Source organism: Lactuca serriola, chromosome 6 (assembly GCF_051521515.1).
Source record: "Lactuca serriola cultivar US96UC23 chromosome 6, Lser_US96UC23_V15, whole genome shotgun sequence".
Taxonomy (NCBI): Eukaryota; Viridiplantae; Streptophyta; class Magnoliopsida; order Asterales; family Asteraceae; genus Lactuca; species Lactuca serriola.
This window is the reverse complement of record NC_136413.1, coordinates 139,996,770-140,022,553: the sequence shown is the minus strand read 5'-3', so window position 1 is coordinate 140,022,553 and position 25,784 is coordinate 139,996,770.

The following is a 25,784-nucleotide window of genomic DNA, read 5'->3' as shown; positions in this document are numbered from 1 at the left end:
CACCACTCCTGAGCCGACAGAGAAAAGTGGTGAGAAAAGAAAATTTTGGAAGAAGAAGAAGAGTCAGCCTTCGTAGGAGTCCTCGAAGAAACAACAAACAGTGGCAGTCCACGTTGCTACTACCCCTGCTGCTGTTTCTGTCGTCGGTTACTTAGCTCAAACACCTACCAGTAGGTATGCTGGTACCCTCCCTAGGTGCAACAAGTGCAACTATCATCACCTCACTTCCAGCCCATGTCGGGAGGTGTTTTGCAACAACTGTGGCAATGTTGGGTCAAAAATATGGTTTATACTTTGCTTTTCTAGGAAAATATATTTTTATGTAATGTTGTATGTGTTTGCGGTTTGTGTGTACGGCTGTACACATGTGTATGGATGGAGGTCCATATAAATAGAGGAGTGCACGTGGGAGTGTACGGTTAAGTGGCTAGAGAAGATATAGAAAGTTAGAGAGAAGAAGAGTGTGTGAGAGAGAATCTATTGTAAGGAGCATCAATCATATCATCAATACATTAGATTCAAGTTAATATTCTTCTCCTTCTCTTCTATATTGATCTGACATCATCCAATTGATTGGGATTCCGCACCATCAATTGGATTTGATTGATACACAAGCAATTTTGGGGACTTACAATTGGTATCAGAGCTTGGTTGTATCAATCAATTTTTTCAGATCTGGAGCTTATTTGATCTTATTTTGAAAAGAGAATAGCGTTTTAAGATAGATCTCGCAAAAATAAGGGGGGTTACTTCTTTGTATTTTTCATAAAAACGAGTTTTTGATCGAGTTTTGGAGCAAAAAGGGTGAAAAACGTCATTTTTTTCACGAATCTGTTGAAGGTGTGCGGCCCGGTTGAAGGAGTGCGGCTGGTTGAAGGTGTGCGGCTCAGAAGCCTCGGTGTGCAACCTCGGTGTGTGCGGCTCGGTCTCTGTGTGCGGTCCACGTCTCGCATCGCAACAGCCTCGCCTCGCCTCGGATCCTCGGCCTCGCAAGCAGCAACCTCGCACAGCAGCTCTTTCATTAAAAAAAAGGAAGCGAAATTGAGGAGCTAGGGATCGTACACTAGACCTCAACGTCATTACCCCAACGCCTTACCATCTCATCTGAAATACTCCTTGTGTCAAACCTCCGAAATTTAAAACATAACTTCTCCTTCTCGGTTATTATTTTCAAAAATTGGCACTTTTAACCCTAAAAATCATTTTTTTTTATTTCTAAATTCTCTTTTCAACCCAAAAAAATTTTTGTTTTTAATTTTTGATTTTATTTTTATCTTTGACCTTAAAATTTTGACCTTTGACTTTAACCTTTTGACTTTCTCGTTTGACTTTTAATTTTTTCAAATTTGGCTTTTCGGTTTGACTTTTCAAGTTTGACTTTTGAGTTTGACTTATTAAATTTAACTTTTAAGGTTGACTTTCTCGTTTTTTAAGTCAAAGGGCAATTAAAAATATAAAAAAAAAATTAAAAAATGAGTTCCATATCAATTCCGGTAAATGAAGTTTCATGTACTCCATCTTGTAAAGCTAAGATTAAATTTCTTCGCGAACAAATTGATTTATTAAAAAGAGAAAATGAGGACCTCAAATACGAAGGCTATACTCTTAGGAAAGGACAGAAACCGTTAAAAGCTCAATTAGAAACAAAAATCAAGGATTTTTGGAAATTACAAGAAGATTACAGCAACAAGTGTGAAAATTATGATCACATTAAGAAAAAACTTGATGCTGTAACTGAAGAACTTGACGCTTTGAAAATAAAGTGTGGAAAAACAGATGTTAGTTTCAAAAATTACACTGCGTCAAGTAAGACAGTCGAGTCCTTATATGAAACCCAATTAAAATTCAAAGAAAATCAAAACAAGGGTCTAGGGTATGATAGTGTTCCTCCACCTTTCAATCATAACTACACATCCATCCCTATGACACAGGACAAAATTGGCAGGGAGGCACATCTTCGATATGGCAAACTAGTTGGATTTGTGTCAGGAGGTATTCAAGTTGAAGATAATAATGCTTCTACTTTATGTGCAGGTAAAATAGCAGAGGATGAGAACAAGGAGAACATCATTGAACAAACCAACATCTCCTTGAACTCTGAACCTGTTGCTTCGAACTCAACTGCTTCTAATCAACCTGCCGTTAAGAAATACAGGCCACCAATTCCAACGCAACAGAGTTCTTGTTGCAAGTGTGCATGTGGGAACAACAAGAGACAAGGCATGGACACGCCACCAGGGGCAGGAAGAAACAACTCCACAGTGAAGAAAAAGACATGTTTTCAATGTGGAACACCTGGACACATTGCCAGAAATTGTCTAATTGAGCATACGTTCCCTACTATGCACAAGGCTGGCAAAACGCGCAAAGTGGGAGATTCTACAAAAGAAACCCTTCGAGGCCACGTTCGGACAATGACGACTGGAATGCCACAAAGGGCAAGAGTTCAACTCCCAAGGCCAAGAAATCAAATCCCAAGGTCAAGAAGGGAATGTCGGCCAAGAAGCCAAATCCAAGAGATACTCCCATGAAGTCAAAATCAAAGTCATCTCAACGGCCGACATCTAGATCAAAAACAAGTAGCCACCCATCAGACCGGAAAAGAAATAGGTTAAACCCAACTACAAATGGGTTCCGAAGGCTCAATCTCCCAAATCATCTAATGCTTCTAATATTTTTACATCTTCTATTTGTGATAAGCAGGACAAGTCATGGGAGAGAGTACCATGCAAGGATGACAAAGGTCAACCCAGTTTCAAAATGGACTGGGTTCCAAAGACCAACTGATCCCGCTCTATGTCGGAGCAGCTACGGAGGCATATCATCAGACTTTGGTTTGTTGGTAGTGGCTGTTCCTGGCACTTGATAGGGGACATCTATCAACTGTACAACATTCAGACATTTGTTTGGGAGAATGTGTCCTTTGCGGGAAGGGAAGAAAGGAAGTGATCACTCACGGGGTTTGTGCTTAATGACATGAAGAATTTTTGGATCTGTTCTGAGATTACGCGTGCTGTTCTCAGACCTTCTAGATGCAAATTCAATCCGCGACTTACGGTTTGAGTTTTCTTCTCTATACTCCTGAGTTTATTTTAAGCTGATTCGCTTTAAAGACTAATTTTTGTTTTAGGATAGTTTAAATTTGTGCATTTACTTTCGTTTCTCTCCTATGCACAAATTCAGGGGGAGAAATAAAAACAAAAAAAATTAGAAAATTTTAAAAAAATAAAAAAAAATTAGAAAATCAAAATAATAATATGTTGGTTATGAAATGTGCTTGAGGGAGATGTTTTGGGAAGTGAGTGATATCGGGCAATATGAGTCTGCGTAACGTACCCAAAGTTGAAGGGTCTATGCTCTGGTTTGATGCGTCGGTAGGCACGAAGAATTTAACAGACTTGACTAGGTGCAGATGAACTTAAGGAATCTATAGACTTGAAAAATCTTGACCTAGTTAGATCCGTTTAGCCCGACAATACGACGCTTGGATAGGTTGAGCAGGGAGATATATATGGGAATCTACTCGTCACATTAAATGAACCCGTATCTGGAACCGTGGTTTAACTTTTCCTCCATGTGCGGATTCTGTCCTTAATTCCAGTATTGATGAGGCAACTGGTAAATTCCGATAAATTAGGTCTGTAGAAAATCATTTTCTTTCTGTTTGTTAGTCATATGTTACCTCCTCTGCGTGATTGGAAGAGATCTGACCTGGGTTGTAACATATACAACTCTATTTCTCTGCATATTATATTATATATATATATATATATATATATATATATATATATATATATATATGAAATTCCTCTTATCTGTTAGTCATATGCTGTCTCCTTTGCATGACTAACAATCCGACCTGGTACACAGCATATGCACTATAAGTGATAATACTCTGAATCTATCTTCTCCCCTAATTATGGTCTGCTCATCCAATGTAAGGAGTACTCTGGAAGTCCTTGATTACCGGGGCATATCTGGAAGCGGGAAACATGTTCCAGTACAATTAAAATTGAACACTCAAAGATTGTCTATAGATCTCGTTGCTCAATTTAGGTGGACAACAATATACCTGGTCGTCGTCAGCTGAATGGTCCTTAAGATATAGTATCTAGAAACTTAGGATCAGATATAATATCTAGGAACTTAGGATCACATTGTCTTGTCACATATTTTTTCACAATTTTTCGTGTTTAAGTGGACAACAATACCGACGATCGACCAGACAAAGACGTGAAGATAGAAGCTACCGACAAGCGGATAAAGGCTGTCTAAAAGCTTTGATCCCAAATCATTCTTAAAGTTAGAAAAATCAGAAAATTAAAAATCCAAAAATAGTGTTATTTCTTGTTAAGAAAAATCAGAAAATCCAAAAAAAAATTGTTTCTGTTTTTATTTTTCCAGAAAATATCAAAATCCAAAAATATTTTTTTGTGTGCTAATTTTTCTTTTAGTTTTGTTTTGTCTTGAAAAGTGATTTCAGGCATAGATGAGACTCGTGGAGACTGTATTGAAGATCTTCTGAGCCAAGGCTTCATCCGTGAGCATCGAAGAATTCTCATTCGAAGGAAAAAGAAATGAAGATTATGCTTGCAATCCTTTTCGATTCTAGTGTTGAAAGAAAATATGTTATCCATTCATTTAAACAACTTATAATCATAGTCCTCAATTATTAACCGAATCATTTAACGTCGAGATAGCTAACGGTGAGAAAGAGAACATTAGCGATATATTCATAGGTTGTACCCTTACCCTCGGCGATCATTCTTTTCCCATCGATCTTATGCCTGTTTTTCAATAACGAGCTTGATGTTATCATTGGCATGGATTGGTTGAGCCTCAATCGTGCTGATATCCTTTGTTACGAGAAATCTATCCATCTCAATCTTCCCTCTGGTCAAACCCTCATAACCTACGACGATAAACTTAGTTTCAGCCTTAGCATCATTTAGTGCATCAAAGCTCAAAAGCTTCCCCGAAAGGAGTGCCATGAATTCCCAGCCTATGTGATCAACAAGAAACAGGAAGTTAAAGACCTCGAGAGCATCCCCGAAGTCTGCAATTTTCCTGATGTCTTTTCCGAAGAACTCCTAGGAATTTCTCCCGAACGTCAAATCGAGTTTCGCATCGACCTAATTCCTGGAACAAATCCTGTAGCCAAATCTTCCTATCGTTTAGCGCCAGCAGAAATGCAAGAGTTATCCAGTCAGCTTAATGAGCTACTCCGCAAAGGGTTCATCAGACTGAGTTCCTCACCCTGAGGAACCCCAGTATTGTTTGTTCCTTCCGGATGTGTATCGACTACCGCGAGTTGAACAAATAAACCGTCAAAAACCGATATCCTCTTCCTCGAATAGATGACCTCTTCGATCAACTTCAGGGAGCCAGTTACTCCTCGAAGATAGACCTTAGATAAGGGTACCATCAGATACGAGTTCACGAGAATGATGTTTCCAAGACGGCATTCAGGGCTCGATATGATCACTACGAGATCTTAGTGATGCCCTTCGGTCTAACCACTTTCCTTGGTCACGTGGTAAGCGAGGAAGTCATACACGTGGACCCATCCAAAATCCAGACGATAGAGAATTAGTCGGCATCGAAGACACCCACAGAAATCCGTCAATTCTTGGGTCTCGCTGGCTACTATCGCAGGTTCATCCAAAATTCATCCAGAATCGCCTAACCCCTAACCACTTCGACACAGAAAGGTGTACCCTTTTGTTGGAAATTGTGTCTTGTTGAAAGTCTTACCCCAGAAAGGCATGATACGCTTTGGAAAGCGCGTAAAACTTAACCTGAGGAACATAGGACCTTTCGAAATCCTCGTTAGGATCGATCCCGTAGCCTACAAACTCCAACTACCTTCAGAACTTAGCAGCATCCATCCGGTATTCCACGTCTCTATTCTTAGGAAGTGCCTATCTGATGAAACCCTAGTAATCCCTTTGATGAGACCGAAATCAACGAAATTCTGAACCTCATGGAAGAACCAATTGAAATCATAGATCGAGAGATTAAACGTACGAAACAAAGCCGTATCCCAATAAATGAAGGTTCGATGGAATGCCAAGCGAGGACCCGAATTCACTTGGGAACGTGAAGATCAATGAAGCAGAAATATCCGCATCTATTTCCCAATTCCATGATTTGTGTCTTGATTTTGAATTTCAGGACGAAATTCCCTCTAACGGGGGGATAATGTGACAACCCTTAATTTATTCCGTCAGTAAAACCGTTTGTATTTCAATTTTTTTCCGTTAACATTTTGGATTAGGTCATTTAAATTAAGACTTTTATTTTGACCTCATGGGTGTCCAAACCCATTAGAAACGCGTGAAAATACCCTCGTTATTTATTTGGAAAATTTTTAGTTACGACTAAGTTGTAATAACGACAATTAATCGGGTACGACCAAAAGCCTCGTTTAACGTCAGTATCGGGTAGATTTCCACCGGACCATAAACTCAACCCCTATATAAGGGATTGAGTGACCACATTTTGAAGCGTTTTCACTCTCTTAAAACACTTGCTCTCACTACTCTCTCTCTCTAAAACTCAAGTTTGATCCAAAAACACCCCTTTCAAGCTTCAAATTGGTAACTAATCTATCCTAGCATGTTTCTAAGCTTGTTTAGCATGCAAATCTATGTTTAAACTACCCAAAACCATCAAAAACTTGTGTTTACGGTTTGGGAACATCTCCCAAAATTGTAAACTCCCTTAAAGGGGTTTTGAAGCCCCAAAACCCTTCCAAGTCCCTTCTAGTGCATAGATATGGCTTAAGGACTTGCATGTACGAGATTTGAACACCAAAATCATATGATTTGGGTAGTAAACATGAGTTTACGGCCCAAGAACATTCTTGGACCGAAAACACATATTCAAGGACCATAAACACCTTTTAAGGTGTTAAATTGCCCCTTAAACACCTCCAAAAGCTTCCATGAGCTTCCATGAGTGCCTAGAACCTTATATTCCTTCATGAGATGCACCAAAACATACACAAATGAGTCACACTTGAGTTTACAGCCCAAGAACATTCTTGGACCGTAAACACCCCTTCTTAGACCATAAACACCTCCAAAGGGTGTTAAAGTGCCCTTAACACCTTGTATGGCTTAGAATTGGACCTAGAACTTTGTATGCTTAGCCTACAACCACCAAAACACATGATTCATGGACAAACATGAGTTTACTTATGTAAACTCATGTGTTTAAGGTAGTAAACTCACCAAGAACATCTTCATAAACCGTAAACTCCTTTCCAAGGTCAATTCAAGTCCCGATCACTTCCTAAGCCTTTGATTCAACCCTAGAACCTTCCTTTGTGCATTGTAAGACCCTTAATCATCCAAAAACACACCACCCATGAGTTTATGGCCGCAAACTCATAGGGATATGGTCTTTGGACCGTAAACTCTCCTAAGGGCTTACTCTTGAAGAGTAAACTCCTTATCTAGGCCCTACACACCTTTAGATGCAACCCGGATCATTCTAAACTTTTGATATGAAGTGTTTTCGCACCTCAGAGTGTATATTCTTATCTAATTAGTAGTTAAGAGTCTAATTAGGTACAATTATGTATCTCTTCATATTACATAGGAACCTCGCGTTTACTCAATCCCCGACCTGACACTTAGCATCCAACCGACACATTTCTCGTCCGATGAGTTCATACCCCTACACCTTTTCTGTGTTTTTCAATGTTTTTAGGGGGAATGAAAGCAAAAGTACAAGAATATCTTGTACTCAAACTTATTATTTCAATTGAATTGTTTCATATTCCGTATGTTTTTAACAATCGAAACCGTATTAACCAACTGTTTGACTTGCAGAGTTAGTTTTCAAACTGATTGCAAATCTTATTATAAAATGTTATATTTTACATTTCACCAATGACTTTCCACATTATTATTGTTAAAAGTATGAACCTTAGAACTTTAAAAACGTCCTTGATAAACTTCCCCTAGATACGAGAGTGAAGGACTAATAACATTAAACTTAGAATATTAGAACCGTCCATGGTAACACTCCCCCTAGATACGAGAGTGAAGGACTAATAACATTAAAACTTAGAACTTTAGACTCGTCCTTGATAGCACTCCCCCTAGATACGAGAGTGAAGGACAACTTTTAAAATTCATTAATCTTAAGATTGGAGACACGTCCTTGGTAACACTCCCCCTAGATACGAGAGTGTAGGACTACCCCTATAACCAGAATCTCTTAGAGGGAGAATGTGACTTGGGTGTATAGATCTATACGGGATTGACTACCCCGCACCTTGCTGCTAGCTACAGTCGAAACGAAAGGTTCAAGGGTGACAAAAGTCATAAAGCGATACTAGCCCCGTTCTGAGCCTTATCTAGTCTATAGTGTTGTTATGGAACTCGCAATCTAGATTATGAAAACTTTTCTACTTACTTATAAGTTTTATGTACGTGTTAAAACTAATGTACTTTTCAAGGATAACCAGACTTTCAGGAAACTTGACACAAACACATTAAGTATGGTAGATACTTGTATATTACATTCAGATTCGATAACCAACCACAAACTTTTAAGGAAAATAAGGGTTTCTCCTGGGATAACTGAACTGTTCTTAACTAGACCGTGTAACTAACGGATAACTAAACTTTACTTATAAGAAAATATGGGATTTTCTTGGATTCATAACTTTTACAGAAAGCCAAAGGAAACTTGTTCATTTTCAGAAACAAACCACTTATGAACTCACCAGCTTTATGCTGATTTTCAAACTGCTTGTATTCTTAGGTCCGCATTAGACAGGTACCCCGCGATCTTTTGGAGAAGACGGAGCATATAGAAGACTCGTCTTAGCTTTTGTTCATATGATATATATGTATAACACTTGTAGCTTTTTGTTTTCAGACAATGTAAATATTTATATGCAATGTAATGGTTGTGTTTACTATGCTTACTATGTACATTGGTTGCGATACTACATGACGTCCTCCTCCCCGGAACGTTTCCGCCATCGGTTTCGGGGTGTGACACCAATGAAGTAACACTTCTTTGATCTGGGATCAAGATTATCATTCACCTTATGATGAAAAAATGACTCGCTTCCCTACACTTTTATATGTTCTAGAGAAGGACGTGTCCCACTCCACATCTCAGGGGGTGTTTTAGCAAACTTCTTAGTAGGTATAAGGTCTCGGATGTAGGCGCTAGTGTATAAGTCGTACCCCCAAAAAGATATCGAAAGTGTAGCTCGACTCATAATAGATCGAATAATATCTAATAGTGCTTGATTTCTTCTCCCATCCATGCCATTTAACTTTGTTGTTCTAGGAGGGGACAATTGTGAATCTATTCCATAATTCTTAAGATGGTCGTAGAATTCAAGACTTAAATATTCTCGACCCCTATCTAATTCGAGCATCTTGATCTTTCTGCGTAATTGGATCTCCACTTCATTTGGATACTCTTTAATCACTTCAAAGGTTTCTGACTTGTGATTAATTAAATAGACATATCCATATCTGCTAAAATCGTCAGGGAAAGTCACAAAGTATCTTTCACCATGTCTCGTGGAAGATTTTAATGGTCCACAAACATCTGTGTGGATGAGATCCAACAAATCCTTGCCTCTTTTACAGTGACTTGTGAATGGATCCTTTGTCATCTTGCCATGTGATCAAGATTGACGTACATCATCTGACTTGAGGTCGTATGATTCCTAGATCCCATCCGATTGGAGCTTGGCAATGCGCTTCTTATTTATATGGCCAAGTCGACAATGCCACAATAATGATTCATCTTATTCACTATTAGAAGAACCAACATTAAGTAATAGTTTATCAACTTCACCTATGCAAACAACACTTTCATACACACCTTTACAAGGACTATCTTTCAATTTAAAACAACCATTCTTATAAACCAAAAAAGTCACCATTATTATTGTCGAAAGTAAAATGACAGCCATCCTTATACATGAAAATAATAAAGTTTCATTCATATCAGTCGAAAAGAAACAATTTAATAAACTAAGATAAACATCACCACCAAGCATGAGCTCATAGTTCTCAATCCTTGTAACAAATGACTTGTGCCTATTTCCCATGATTCAGGTTGAACTCCCCATGCATCAACTTCCTACTTTGTTTTAGTCCTTACACATAAGAGAAAATGTGAGTACCACATCCTGTATCAAGAATCCAATAGTTAGAAGTAGATGTTCTATGGAGTTCTATCATAAAGACACCTGAGGTGCCAACTTGAAGTCCTGTAGGTATTTAGCGCAACTACGCTTCCAGTGTCCCTTGGACTGGTAGTAAAAACAAATGACCTTATTTGGATCAACAGAAGGAGCTATCTCAGCTTGGACTTTTCTCTTAGGGCCATGGTCAGACTGTCCAACCTTAGCCTTTCCCTTACCTGTGGGATGAGAAACATGTTTCCTTTTATCATAACCATGATCAATGGCCAAGACTGAAGAACTAGGGTTGGATTTTTTGGGTCTCTTCATGCTCGATTTAGTTGTCTTGAGCATCCCATGCAACTCTATCAAGGACTAATTGAGGTTGTTCATATTGATATTCAAGATAAACTACAAATATTAACTACTAAGCAAGTTTAAGACCATTTCAATGCTCAACTCCTTAGGAGGCCCGACGCCTAGATTCGTAAGTCTATCTATGTAAGACTTCATCTTTTCGACGTGCGTACATACTAAGCAAGTTCAAGACCCTCATGTTGTTTAAATGCCATGAGGGACTTGACGATCTTAAGTCATTCTTTCCTAGATTACTCTTGGAACATTTCCTCAAGCTATTGATTTATGTCATAAGCGCCCCAAGTTTCAAAGTTCTTCTGGAGACCAGAAGCCATGGTTGCTCACATAAGGCAAGCCACTTTGGTCGATTCAACGTAATGTTTGTTGTAGGCAGTAACTTCATATAGGGTAGAATTCTCTCCATGTTTGGGAACATTAGTGTCTAGAAACCACATTTTTGAGTTGGTAGAGGAGGAGGAGGATTGTTGTTATTATTGTTGTTTATCTTAATAGGGAAATACTCAACGTAATAGGGAAATACTCAACGTAATGTGAGTCTTTTTGTTCTAAAAAGTCACCAAACCAACTATTATAGGTTGACAGGGACCAAAGGAGCAGGTCATATCCTAGTTCAGAGACCCATAAAGCCCGGCAAAAACTTTAATGACTCAACGGGTAAACCCTAGAAAGTTCGTAGGGCATTTATGTCATTTTCCCTATATATATATATATATATATATATATATATATATATATATATATATATATATATATATATATAAGATCAACTTATGTAATTGTAACAAAATAGACGTTTTATGTAATATCACTCTAATCAATTATTTATAAATATTTTACATCCAAATAAAAATAAATAGAGAGAAATCCCCTAAATAACGTGTACATGGACTATTGGCCAATATGAGAGATATATTAAAATAAAAAGAAATGATACATGTACCATGTAGATAAAGGAATGCAGTTTGTAGGTGATACGTGTCCATCAAATTAAGATATCCATACCCTCCAATTGATTATTAATGGTATACGTGTAATTTATATGAATGACCAACGTTTAAGAATTGTATGGAGCCATTCAAGAGTCGGTTTATATTTTAGTATAAATAGGAGAATCATCTTTAAGTTTTGATCGTACCATATAATTGTTATTTTAGAGAAAATAGAGCTAGTGTTTTAAAGAGAATAGATTATCGTGGAAATTATTCAACTACTCCGTAAGTCAGAAATATACATCCATCGTCTTATCAGTTGAGTGTATAGTCCCTTTCATGTTACACATAAATATGAAGTATTTTCTATAAAATATGTGTTATATGTATATATATATTGTTTGTTTATTTGAGATGGATGTTGAATGGATGTTTTATACAAGTTTTAAATTGTATATATATATATTTTTATCTACAAATATGTTGGGTAAAACATAGGTAGATGAAATAGTAGAGAGGCCTCGATGTTGTTGTTGTTGTTCCAGTCATTTAGCGGAGTATGTGTGACAACCCTATATTTTTCCAAAATCAGTGTAACGCTCAAATGTCAAATACAACGAAAACTATTTGGAATCAACTAAATTAACCTCAAAAATAAAGTGTTCAAATATCTAAGTTGGGATGCATCAAATATTAGATATCGTGCCAAGGTTTCCAAAAATGTAAAGAACGTTCAAAACTGGGTTATATTGAAGAAATTATAATCAATCGTATATTTACGACACACCGTTAAAACGCTATTTAACGTAAAAAGTGAAATTTCAATAAAAATGCATTTTTGCCTTAAGTATCTAAACAAAAGATGCAGAGTTCGTTAAACTATAAACATGCATAAAAAGATCGCCCAAATTGGACCTCGTATGAAGAAGTTACGAATTTCCAAAGTTTCGTAACAATAGTAGAGGGCTAAAAACTCGAATTGAAGATCGAGTGTTATTTAGCTAACGTAACCTAAATGAGAGTTGAAGATCTCCACAATAGGAGTAAAATGATAAAAAGACAAACGAAAACCGACGTCGAATAAAGAAACTATGAATTTTTAACGGACTTTTAGGAGTCCCGGCCTATTAAAAATATACCAAAAAAAAATAAAGTCAAAACTAGCCGACGGAGTCTAAATGAAAATTGTATATTATAATCTCACCTACACGTGGATATAAAGAACGCGAAAAACGGAGCCCGTACGTGAAAGTTACGGAATTTAGAAGACGGAAGCCGGGATTACGCCCAGCGTAATACAGGAGTACGCCCAGCGTACTTAGGAGCAGGGTCGAGTCCCATCGGCTGCAGCTCTACGCCTAGCTAGACTCGAGTCGTAAGCCATGACGCAAAGTTACGCCCAGCGTAACCGAAGTACGCCCAGCGTAACGCGTACGCCCAGCGTACTCCGGTGGTACGCCCAGCGTACGTGACTTTCCAACACTATAAATAGAGGGAATGAGCTACGGGTTTTGGCACACCATCTCAAACTCCCACATACTCTTTCATACTTTCAAGCTCCAAAAGTTGTCCCGACGCCCTCGGTTTCCGCACCCGAGCCCTGACGAAAGATCTACGCTACCGAGATCCCCGAAGAGCCCGAAGACGCAGCTTTCCGCGGACGAAGTTATGCTCAACTCTAGCCTCTTTCTCTTTAAACCAAACGAGTGAGTTCATACCCCTACCTTTCAATTCTTTTCATGTTTTAGGGGGGAATACAAGTACATTACAAGTCAAAGTATCATTTTATAAACGTAAATGTAATATCTATCTTATAGAGTATTGATACAAACATCTTTATGTTTAAAGGGCTATTATATCACCAAGTTATTTTTAATAAATGGAAACATACTTTTTGAGAAACTATAATGAGTATAGTTAGCAAGTTATTCATACATTTTACATATACATCTTGACAAACGAAATACTTTCAAATGAAGTAAAGTCTTTCTTATCGTAAATCTATTTATACCAAGCAATGTGAGATATTCAAACTTCAACGTACTCATATGTATGCATTTCAAGTCCTGTATTATATACCATAATCTCTTGGAGGGAGAGCATGATACTTGTGTATAGATCTATACGGGATTGACAACCCCGCACCTAAACTATTAGCTATAGTTAGACCGGCAGGTCTGGGGTGACAAATGTCATAACACTACAACACTTGAAGAATGTTGTTACAGGCAGTCAGTGTCAATAGTATGGTTATAAAACTCACATAAAAGTATAAAAACAAGTTTGATTTACGAGATTCATATATGCATTCAGTTTTCCACATTATTTTTAGCACAAAGTTTATCATTATTATTCAAGTATGAAACATACTAACGCACTCCAACTCTGGGAACTTTTCAAACCATTTATAGAAAATATTGGATTTTCTGAAAACCTCGTTCATCGATTTACTACCAAAAGGACATACTTTTTCAATACAAAACACTTATGAACTCACCAACTTAATTGTTGACACTTTTTCGAAACCACTTGTATTTCTCAGAGAATCAGTAATACAGGTAACCACCAGCTTTTGAAGAATGAACGCTAAGGACGTTTATCATTAAACATTTCTATCATCATATTGTAATATTATTTTGCAAATATGTATAACGCAACAATATACGTTTTTATTATATATATGATGGTTGTGTTACTTTCTTTACAATATTCAATTGTTGTGATACTACGTGAAGTCATCCACCCCCGAATGTTTCCGCCATTCTGGTTTGGGGGTGTGACAGATTGGTATCAGAGCATTGTTTATAGTGAACTAAGTATATCGAACCACATAAGATATACAAACTATAAATGCAAAGGGGACCAAAAACCCTATGACAAAACATTTTCATGAACAATATATTTCCTTTTAAAAATAAAATACATTTTTACTCGCATGTATTAGTCTCGTATCATGACAAGTTTTCTAAAAACGTATTAAGGCAAGTTGCGACACTACGATTGGGCCTCGGGGTATGTAATCAGATCGAGAATAAATATAGCCTGATCAACTATATTTATCCTGGATTTGACCAATGTACGTCGAGGAATGGTCGTAGTGGACAACAAGCCAAAAACTTACCAAATACAAATTATTTTAGATTCGCCAATTTGAAATACTATAGGAGTATTGTTAAAAATAATTATACAATGAAACACTTGCGCTCCGTAAGGATATAGTTAAACGTAGGGAGTCGTTAAATAGAAATTTCTTTTCTTATGAAATTCTCATACCTCTATCCTAGTACAGACAAATGGCCGGATTCCATTTACCGGGAGATCCCTACTACCCAAACCAAGGCAACGGCGGCTGGATAGAAGAAGACCCAGAGGAAGACCCAGAGGAAATCGAAGAAGAGGTCGAGGAAGAACTCGAAGAGGAAGTCGAAGAAGAATTTGAAGTCGAAGTCGGAGAGGAATTCGAAGTCAACGAGGAGGTCGAGGAAATTACTAGTGGAACAGACTCCGAGCCGGAAGTAATCGACCCTCCCATCCCTCATCCTCCCGAAATCAGACCATATCAACCGAGACCCATTCCCATGTGGGGAAGCCACCTCTACTCCTGGAGCCGCCAACAAGGTGTACGCCCTCCCTTCGGCATGTGTCGAGATTTTTACAATGTCAGTGGGGGAGGCTTAGCTGATCGAGCACTTCCTGTTATTGTGGGCGCTATAGCTACCCAGAACTACCAAACGGACAAGCAAGCAGCCAGAGTTCGCAAGGTCAATGCTGCTACTCAAGGTAACGCCGCAGATATCCGTCGTCTGGAAGGACTACATGAGAACACCCAAATCTACACAGGGACGCTTCAGAATCAAATGATAACGGCACTAGCAGAAATAAGAGAAATGAAGGAACAACAAGCAGATCTCGAGAGGCGCCTGATGGGAGTCAAACAGTCGGATGCCGAATCTAGCTCCAAACGTGCAACACGCCGCAAGTAGAGCTTGCTCAAACCCCAACAATTTTGTTATAAAATAGGACTCGGATAAAAGTTTTTCCCTTATTTCCTTTTGTATCTGTAATCGGAGACCTCTAGGTAGGTCAAATTTTCCAAACAAGAAGCGTAATGTAACACACCTCAGGTGTGACCTATATATAAAAATGAAGTACTTCTTTGTATACCTCTCGGAACTTATGGGATTAACTAAAATTACTATACCAACCTTGAAACCATAAACTAAAGTCAAAACAAATTACAAGATACAACTAACACACAATTGTCAAAACATTAGAAACTTATAGTATTCATTCTTATTTTCTCTACCAGAACATGCCTCCTCGTAGATCAGCACGCAGAAACTCAACTTCAACACCACCTCCTCCAATTATGGATGTCGTTATGTTCCAAATTGTTGTAACTGCCGTTGTAACCGCAGCGATGGATCAAATGAGCAACAACAGGTCGGGAGGAGGAACAAACAGCTTTACAAATGGCCAAGGTCAAGGCCGTTCAGGGGTATGCACTTACAAAGACTTCACCAACGGAAAACCTATTCCTTTTTATGGGACTGGGGGAGTATTGGCTCTATCTCAATGGATAGAGAAAACGGAAGTTGTGTTCGAAATTTGCGCATGCCCTGAAGAAAGCAAAGTAAAGTTTGTTGCTTTTACTTTCTTTGAACGCACCCTGACATGGTGGAACGGCCACGTCAAGACACTAACCCTAGTGGTGGCGAACTCCATGGGTTGGGAAAACTTGAAACGAATGCTCCTTCGAGAGTACTGCCCAAGAGGCGAGATTCAGAAGCTTGAACAGGAACTGTGGGGCCTTTCGATGGTAGGCTCGGACATTGCAGGTTACACCAACAGGTTCAGTGATTTAATAACACTTTTCCCAGGAATGTTGATCCTGGAAAGCCAAAAGGTTGAGAGATACATATGTGGACTATCACCCCAACTTCGAGTAAGTGTGTTAGCTTCCAAACCCATGACCCTCGACAGCGCCAAGGAACTGGCACAATCTCTCGTTGATCATGGTGTCTGTCAAGGAGTCACGACTGTCATGGCTGAACCAACCAAAGGGAACAGCAACAACGAGATCAATGCCAACAACAACAGCAAGAAGAAATTCTGGAACAAGAGAAAGGGGCAAACTTCGCAAGAACCTTCAAAGAAACAAATGGTTACGGTTCATGCTGCTACTGCTCCCACCACAACTCCTGCTACCCCTGCGCCAACAAAACCATATGCAGGGAACTTACCCAAGTGCAGCAAATCCAACTACCATCACCACGGTAATTGCCGCGAGATGCACTGTAAGAACTGCGACAGGAAAGGGCACACAGCCCGTTTCTGTAAGGCACCAGCGCGACCAGTCACTCAAGTTCCTGGTACTGGGATAAGCCAGGCATGTTATGGGTGTGGAGAAACTGGGCACTTCAAGAGGGATTGCCCCAAGACGAGGAATGTTGGTGGTGTTGGGAGAGTGCTGGCAATAGGTCAAAATGAAGCAATAGCTGACCCAACAGTGGTTACGGGTACGTTTCTCCTCAACAACATTTATGCATGCATACTCTTTGACTGCGGTGTGGAGAGAAGTTTTGTGAGCCATAAATTCAAACACTTACTTAATCAAAGACCTCAACCACTCAATAAAATATTCACTGTAGAAATGGCTAACGGTAAAACGGAAAGCACAAGCGATATGTACGTAGGGTGCACATTAAATTTAAACGAACACTTATTTCAAATCGACCTAATGCCCATTTCAATAAGAAGTTTCGATGTCATCATCGGTATGGACTAGTTGAGCCTTCACCATGCCGATATACTTTGTCACGAAAGGGTCGTTCGCCTCAATCTGCCAAACGGCGAAACTCTTGTCATTTATGGTGACAAACCTAGTTCAAGTTTACAAATCATCTCCTGTATTAAGGCACAAAAATATATTCGCAAGGAATACCATGCCTTTCTAGCCCATGTAGTAGACCATAAACAAGAACCAAAGAACATTAAAGACATTCCGGAAGTCTGCAACTTCCCAGATATTTTCCCAGAAGATCTTCCAGGAATTCCACCAGAGCGCCAAGTTGAGTTCAGAATCGACTTAATCCCCGGAGCTACTCCAGTAGCAAAGTCACCTTACCGTTTAGCTCCAGCCGAGATGCAGGAACTGTCCAGTCAATTAAACGAGCTGCTGAGCAAGGGCTTCATAAGACTGAGCTTCTCACCATGGGGAGCACCAGTCCTATTCGTGAAAAAGAAGGATGGATCTTTTCTCATGTGCATCGATTATCGAGAACTGAACAAACTCACGATCAAGAACCAATATCCCTTACCGCGCATAGACGATCTGTTCGACCAACTACAGGGAGCAAGCTACTTCTCAAAGATCGATCTAAGATCAGGTTATCACCAACTGCGAGTACTGGAAGGAGACGTCCCCAAAACGGCTTTCCGAACACGTTATGGTCACTACGAGTTTGTAGTAATGCCCTTCAGATTGACAAATGCTCCAGCGGTGTTCATGGACTTGATGAACCGAGTATGTCGTCCCTTCCTGGATAAATTTGTGATTGTGTTCATAGATGATATACTCATCTATTCTAGAAGCCAGGAAGAACACAGCCAACACCTCCGCCAAGTTTTGGAAACGTTGAGGGCATAAAAGTTTTACGCAAAATTTTCCAAGTGCGAATTTTGGATTCAGAAAGTGGATTTCCTAGGACATGTAGTAAGCAAGGAGGGGATACACGTGGATTCTTCTAAGATCAAGGCAATAGAAAGTTGGACGGCTCCAAGGACCCCTACAGAAATCCGGCAATTTTTGGGACTCGCCGGGTATTACCGAAGGTTCATACAGAACTTTTCGAAGATTGCCAAACCACTTACCACCCTAACTCAGAAGAGTGTGACCTTCGATTGGGGAGAAAAACAAGACACCGTGTTTCAAACGCTAAAACGAGCCTTATGTAGTGCGCCCATCCTAACCTTGCCAGAAGGAACGGAGGACTTCGTGGTCTATTGCGATGCATCAAACCAAGGACTCGGGTGTGTCCTGATGCAACGAGGGAAGGTCATCGCCTACGCCTCAAGACAACTAAAGACGCACGAAGTGAACTACACAACGCACGATCTTGAGCTAGGAGCAGTCATCTTCGCTCTTAAGATAGGGAGGCACTATCTCTACGGAACAAAATGTACGATCTTCACCGACCATAAAAACCTCCAACATATCCTTAACCAGAAAGAACTCAACATGAGACAAAGACGGTGGGTAGAACTACTAAATGATTATGAATGCGAGATTCGATATCATCCCGGAAAAGCTAACGTGGTGGCCGATGCACTCAGCCGGAAGGAATACTCGGGCCGCAGAGTGAAGTCTTTAACCATGACAATCCATTCACACCTGTCCACACAAATCAAGGAAGCCCAAATAGAAGCCTTAACATCTGGAAATGTGGCAGGGGAAGCCTTAAGGGGAATGGATAAGAAGTTTGAGGTCAAGAATGATGGAGTTCATTACTTCATGGATCGGATCTGGACGCCGAAGTTTGGCGGATTCAGAGAAGTCGTCATGAACGAAGCCCATAAAACACGATACTCCATACACCCCGGCTCCGATAAGATGTATCTCGACCTCAAGAAATTGTACTGGTGGCCGAACATGAAAGCCGAAATTGCTACCTACGTGAGTAAATGTCTGACGTGCGCCAAGGTCAAGGTAGAATACCAAAAGCCCTCAGGATTGTTGCAACAACCAGAAATACCAGAATGGAAGTGGGAACGTACAACCATGGATTTCATAACCAAACTACCCAGAACGGCAAGCGGACTCGACACTATCTGGGTGATCGTCGACAGATTAACTAAATCAGCGCACTTCCTACCGATCAAAGAAACAGATAAATTAGAGAAGCTAACTAGGACATACCTCAGAGAAATTGTACAACTACATGGTGTGCCCATATCCATTATCTCGGACCGAGATAGTAGGTTCACCTCAAGGTTTTGGCAGTCGCTACAAAAAGCGTTGGGGACAAGACTAGACATGAGTATCGCTTATCACCCACAAACCGATGGCCAGAGCGAGAGGACCATACAAACCCTAGAAGATATGTTGAGAGCTTGCGTAATCGATTTTGGAAAGGCATGGGACACACATCTACCTTTGGTCGAGTTCTCGTACAACAATAGCTACCACACCAGTAATAAAGTTGCCCCGTTCGAAGCCCTCTATGGCCGCAAATGCAGGTTGCCTCTGTGTTGGGCTGAAGTGGGGGACACACAAATAGCAAAAGGACAAGCAACAGACAACACGCTCACTAGACCAGAAATCATAAGGGAAACTACGGAGAAGATTGTTTAGATTCGGGAACGTCTAAAAGAATCAAGGGACAGACAAAAGAGTTACGCGGATAAAAGACAGAAACCCTTGGAATTCCAGGTTGGAGATCGAGTCCTACTAAAGATCTCGCCCTGGAAGGGATTAATACGCTTCGGGAAGCGCGGGAAACTAAACCCAAGATACATCGGACCATTAGAGATCATTGCCAGGATCGGTCCAGTGGCTTACAAACTTAGATTACCTCAGGAGCTCCACAACGTACACCCTACCTTTCACGTATCAAACCTAAAGAAGTGCTTGTCCGATGAGACCCTTGTCATCCCTCTAAATGAAATTGCAATAAATGAGAATCTCCAATTTGTAGAGGAACCAGTAGAGATCATGGATCGGGAAATAAAAAGGACTAAACAAAGCTACATACCTATTGTAAAGGTCCGCTGGAATGCCAAGCGATGACCTGAATACACCTGGGAACGCGAGGATCAGATGAAACAAAAATACTCACATCTTTTTCCTAACCTGTAAACTCTATCTTAGATTAAATTTTGGGACGAAATTCCCTTAACAGGGGGATGATCTGACAACCCTATATTTTTCCAAAAGCAGTGTAACGCTCAAATGTCAAATACAACGAAAACTATTTGGACTCAACTAAATTAACCTAAAAAATAAAGTGTTCAAATATCTAAGTTGGGATGCATCAAATATTAGATATCGTGCCAAGGTTTCCAAAAACGTAAAGAACGTTCAAAACTGGGTTATATTGAAGAAATTATAATCAATCGTATATTTACGACACACCGTTAAAACGCTATTTAACGTAAAAAGTGAAATTTCAATAAAATGCATTTTTGCCTTAAGTATCTAAACAAAAGATGTAGAGTTCGTTAAACTGTAAACATGCATAAAAAGATCGCCCAAAATGGACCTCGTATGAAGAAGTTACGAATTTCCAAAGTTTCGTAACAATAGTAGAGGGCTAAAAACTCGAATTGAAGATCGAGTGTTATTTAGCTAACGCAACCTAAATGAGAGTTGAAGATCTCCACAATAGGAGTAAAATGATAAAAAGACAAACGAAAACCGACGTCGAATAAAGAAACTATGAATTTTTAACTGACTTTTAGGAGTCCCGACCTATTAAAAATATACCAAAAAAAAATAAAGTCAAAACTAGCCGACGGAGTCTAAATGAAAATTGTATATCATAATCTCACCTACGCGTGGATATAAAGAACGCGAAAAACGGAGCCCGTACGCGAAAGTTACGGAATTTAGAAGACGGAAGCCGAGATTACGCCCAGCGTAATATAGGAGTACGCACAGCGTACTTAGGAGCAGGGTCGAGTCCCATCGGCTGCAGCTCTACGCCTAGCTAGACTCGAGTCGTAAGCCATGACGCAAAGTTACGCCCAGCGTAACCGAAGTACACCCAGCGTACTCCGGTGGTACGCCCAGCGTACGTGACTTTCCAGCACTATAAATAGAGGGCATGAGCTACGGGTTTTGGCACACCATCTCAAACTCCCACATACTCTTTCATTCTTTCAAGCTCCAGAAGCTGTCCCGACGCCCTCGGTTTCCGCACCCGAGCCCCGACGAAAGATCTACGCTACCGAGATCCCCGAAGAGCCCGAAGACGCAGCTTTCCGCGGTCGAAGTTCTGCTCAACTCTAGCCTCTCTCTCTTCAAACCAAACGAGTGAGTTCATACCCCTACCTTTCAATTATTTTCATGTTTTAGGGGGGAATACAAGTACATTACAAGTCAAAGTATCATTTTATAAACGTAAATGTAATATCTATCTTATAGAGTATTGATACAAACATCTTTATGTTTAAAGGGCTATTATATCACCAAGTTATTTTTACTAAATGGAAACATAATTTTTGAGAAACTATAATGAGTATAGTTATCAAGTTATTCATACATTTTACATATACATCTTGACAAACGAAATACTTTCAAATGAAGTAAAGTCTTTCTTATCGTAAATCTGTTTATACCAAGCAATGTGAGATATTCAAACTTCAACGTACTCATATGTATGCATTTCAAGTCCTGTATTATATACCATAATCTCTTGGAGGGAGAGCGTGATACTTGTGTATAGATCTATACGGGATTGACAACCCCGCACCTAAACTATTAGCTATAGTTAGACCGGCAGGTCTGGGGTGACAAATGTCATAACACTACAACACTTGAAGAATGTTGTTACAGGCAGTCAGTGTCAATAGTATGGTTATAAAACTCACATAAAAGTATAAAAACAAGTTTGATTTATGAGATTCATATATGCATTCAATTTTCCACATTATTTTTAGCACAAAGTTTATCATTATTATTCAAGTATGAAACATACTAACGCACTCCAACTCTGGGAACTTTTCAAACCATTTATAGAAAATGTTGGATTTTCTGAAAACCTCGTTCATCGATTTACTACCAAAAGGACATACTTTTTCAATACAAAACACTTATGAACTCACAAACTTAATTGTTGACACTTTTTCGAAACCACTTGTATTTCTCAGGGAATCAGTAATACAGGTAACCACCAGCTTTTGAAGAAGGAACGCTAAGGACGTTTATCATTAAACATTTCTATCATCATATTGTAATATTCTTTTGCAAATATGTATAACGCAACAATATACGTTTTTATTATATATATGATGGTTGTGTTACTTTCTTTACAATATTCAATTGTTGTGATACTACGTGAAGTCATCCACCCCCGAATGTTTCCGCCATTCTGGTTTGGGGGTGTGACAGTATGGATGACGACTACAGACTTTTCTAGACAGTCTTGTGGAACACTAGCATGCTCGCAACTTGTAGGTGTTGTGGACTTGATGTTCAGCGATGTACTCCATCCCCCTCATGGTTGCCTTACGGACATATGGCTGAGGAATCCCCTTACCAGTAAAGTCCATCTCGATGATAAAATCCTTAGACTAGGTCCCTTGTATAGGTGTTTAGGGACATAAAGTGAGGATAACGGGAATGGGTAATCAGGGTTATCGTTGGTTGATGAAATTAATAAATTTATTATTATTTGTGGGTTGAAAACCCTATATGCTCACTAGGCTCCCAAGCCTGACCCACTCAGCTTTCTGTTTTACAAGTAGTGGACCCAGAGCATAATTTGGATGATGATGAGGGATTTTTGGATTATAGGCCAGTAGTTGTAAATAACTGTTGTAAGGCTTATAATGCACTGTTTATGCTTTTGGTATGTACCGGAACATGACATCCTGAGGTTTTGATATATAATAAAAATACATTTCTTTAAGAAATGTTTTGATAAACTTTTTTATCATATTTTGTTTTAGGAACAAATTCCGCAACACTTTTAATCAAAGGATTACTCTGATTTTATTATAAAAAGCATAAACTAAATCGGTCTTTTCTAGCTGTGAAATTGGGGATGTCACAAGAAAGCTTAGTGCCCCAAGTGTTACACCTCTAATGGAGTCACAAACACCACCAGCAACAAGGAAGAATATGAGAGAGAGGAGAAGCTTCAAAAAATGTCTGGGGTTCTTTAAGAATGCATTGGCATGATTTTGGGGAGCCTTGGGGTTCCTTTTTATAGTCGAGGCTTCTAGGGTTATCAACCTGGAAACCCTAATTCCCTTGCTTAGGCCCTAAGAAACATATGGACTCTTATTTGGCAAGCCTTGGACGAAATCTTTATGGACTATCATAGAGATTTCGTCCACCCTATACCAATAAGGTCCATGAGCCCAAACTATAAATATTATTGATTTACATAACCAGTCCCCGTTAATTTAATCAGTCTCTTTTGATCACCAAATTAATTTCTGATTAATATTAATTAAATAATATGATTTCTCAATTAATATATTATTCTTATAATACATTAATAAATCATAATAAATTATCTTTCTCCATAACTCGTCCTATTAGTTGCTATGGTGAAGGCAACCAAAAAGGACCATGCTCATAATTGGGTCAAGTACATACCAAACTAGTTATAGGCTTAGACACCTAATCCAACAAATACTTCTACTTATCAGATTTCTAGTTTTCTTTTTGTTCATTCCACTGATCAAACAACATTAAAAAGGGTTTAGGGTTAGAAAAGGATTTCAATAGAATGATAATCAATGTAGATCACAACTTAATCAACCCAGATTTTATTCCACCTGATTGACAAAACTTGGATTTCTTATAGCATTTTCATTTTCCAAAAGTCCAAGTTTCACAAAATCACGATGGGATAATCCAAAAAGAACATTTCTAGTGTAGGCATAAAACTGAGAAGAAATGCATTTGATTCATGTAAATATGTTCGTTCCAAGTTCTAGGTTCTAAGAGAGACCAAAATAACTTAGTGTGCACTCCAAAATAATGAAAGATCTTAAATTTTAACATCCTAAATTTCAATTTCGAAAAGCTCCAAAAATTTGAACTTACACAACAAAGAACACTGAAGGGCTGATAAGTGATGGATTAAATCTAGAAAACCTTCCAATTTGGTCACAAAAACTAACAAACATTTATCAAAATAAAAAACATTGCTGCAACTTCAACAAGTCATTTAAGATACATATAACATACATGGTGGCTTGTTATCGTCGTTTTAAAAAAAACTTTAGTTTATATAATTTAATTCGTTTAGGCCCAAGGGTCTTTTTTCTGGCTCTTCCTGGGCATTGGAATCCTCAGGACCGGCCTTGCATCCATCAAAAGGTTAGTAACCATAAAAATCATTTGTTACCGGTAAACATACGAAAAATGGTTTTTTAAATAAATAATTGGTAGAGACTGAACAAATAAAAGATATAAGATATTTAATGACATTAAATATTTAATAGTGCTCAAAAATTGGAAATGAAATGGGAAATGACTATAATAAAAACAACCTTTTTATGAATAATATAATTATGTGTTTTCATAATTGGACAATAAAAATTTGGCCACAAATTTATTTTTTTCATCCTATACTTTCCTCACGACAGTTTCTTATGTTGGCACAAAAAAATTATTCCTATTTTATATATTTTCGTTTCATAAATTTTCTCTTAAGAAAAATAAAGAAGCCACATCAATCTACTCTTTACAATTTTTTTTTTTTTTGTCTTTTCTACATTTTGTATCGTCAATCTAGCGTTTTTTGAGTTGTTTGTATGATACATGTGGAAACATTGTTTTCAGAGGTATATTTTAATATTTCGGTTGTAAAAATATTGTTTTTTCGTTTGATTTTACATGTTTTATAGCTATTTTTATGTTTTTGGTTGAATTAAACTAAATTATAGCCCATTAAACGCGAGAAACGCATAAAAACATATAATCGTTTACAGATATTGCATAATGATTATAAAAAAAATATAAGGTTATTGGTATTATTGAAATGTGTAGAAAATACATTGAAAACGATAAGTATCTATAATTATTGAAGAACCTCTTTGTAAACAACATTTTTTGTTTTATTAGTTGAACGATCTTTCTCGTCTCATATAGTTATGATATTGTTATATAATTATAAGCATTTTAATTGGACGTTCATTCCGTAATAATGTTACATAATTTAAACATATATTGACAAATAATATACCGTTTTTCCACTACATTAAATGTTGAAAACTATTTCATTTATTCAAATAAAGTTATATAATATAATTTATAGAATGTTAAAAGTTATATGGATTTAATTTTAGTATACCATCAATGAGAATTCTTTTCTAAATCATTATTGGTTTATTTTAAATTCATAATGACTATAAGTGTTAGCTTTTATGTTTGTTCTTATTTATTTGGTGTTCACAAAAACTTTGCATTAGTTTTTTCGCAACTCTAAATAATTTTAGTATATCATCAATGTAATTTGGTATATCTTTCAATTATATGAAAGATCAAATAATGACATTTCATTACTAGTGTGATAATTTAGTTTATATATTGTATTTTTACTAATCTTAACGGTCTTATTTTTTATAATAAA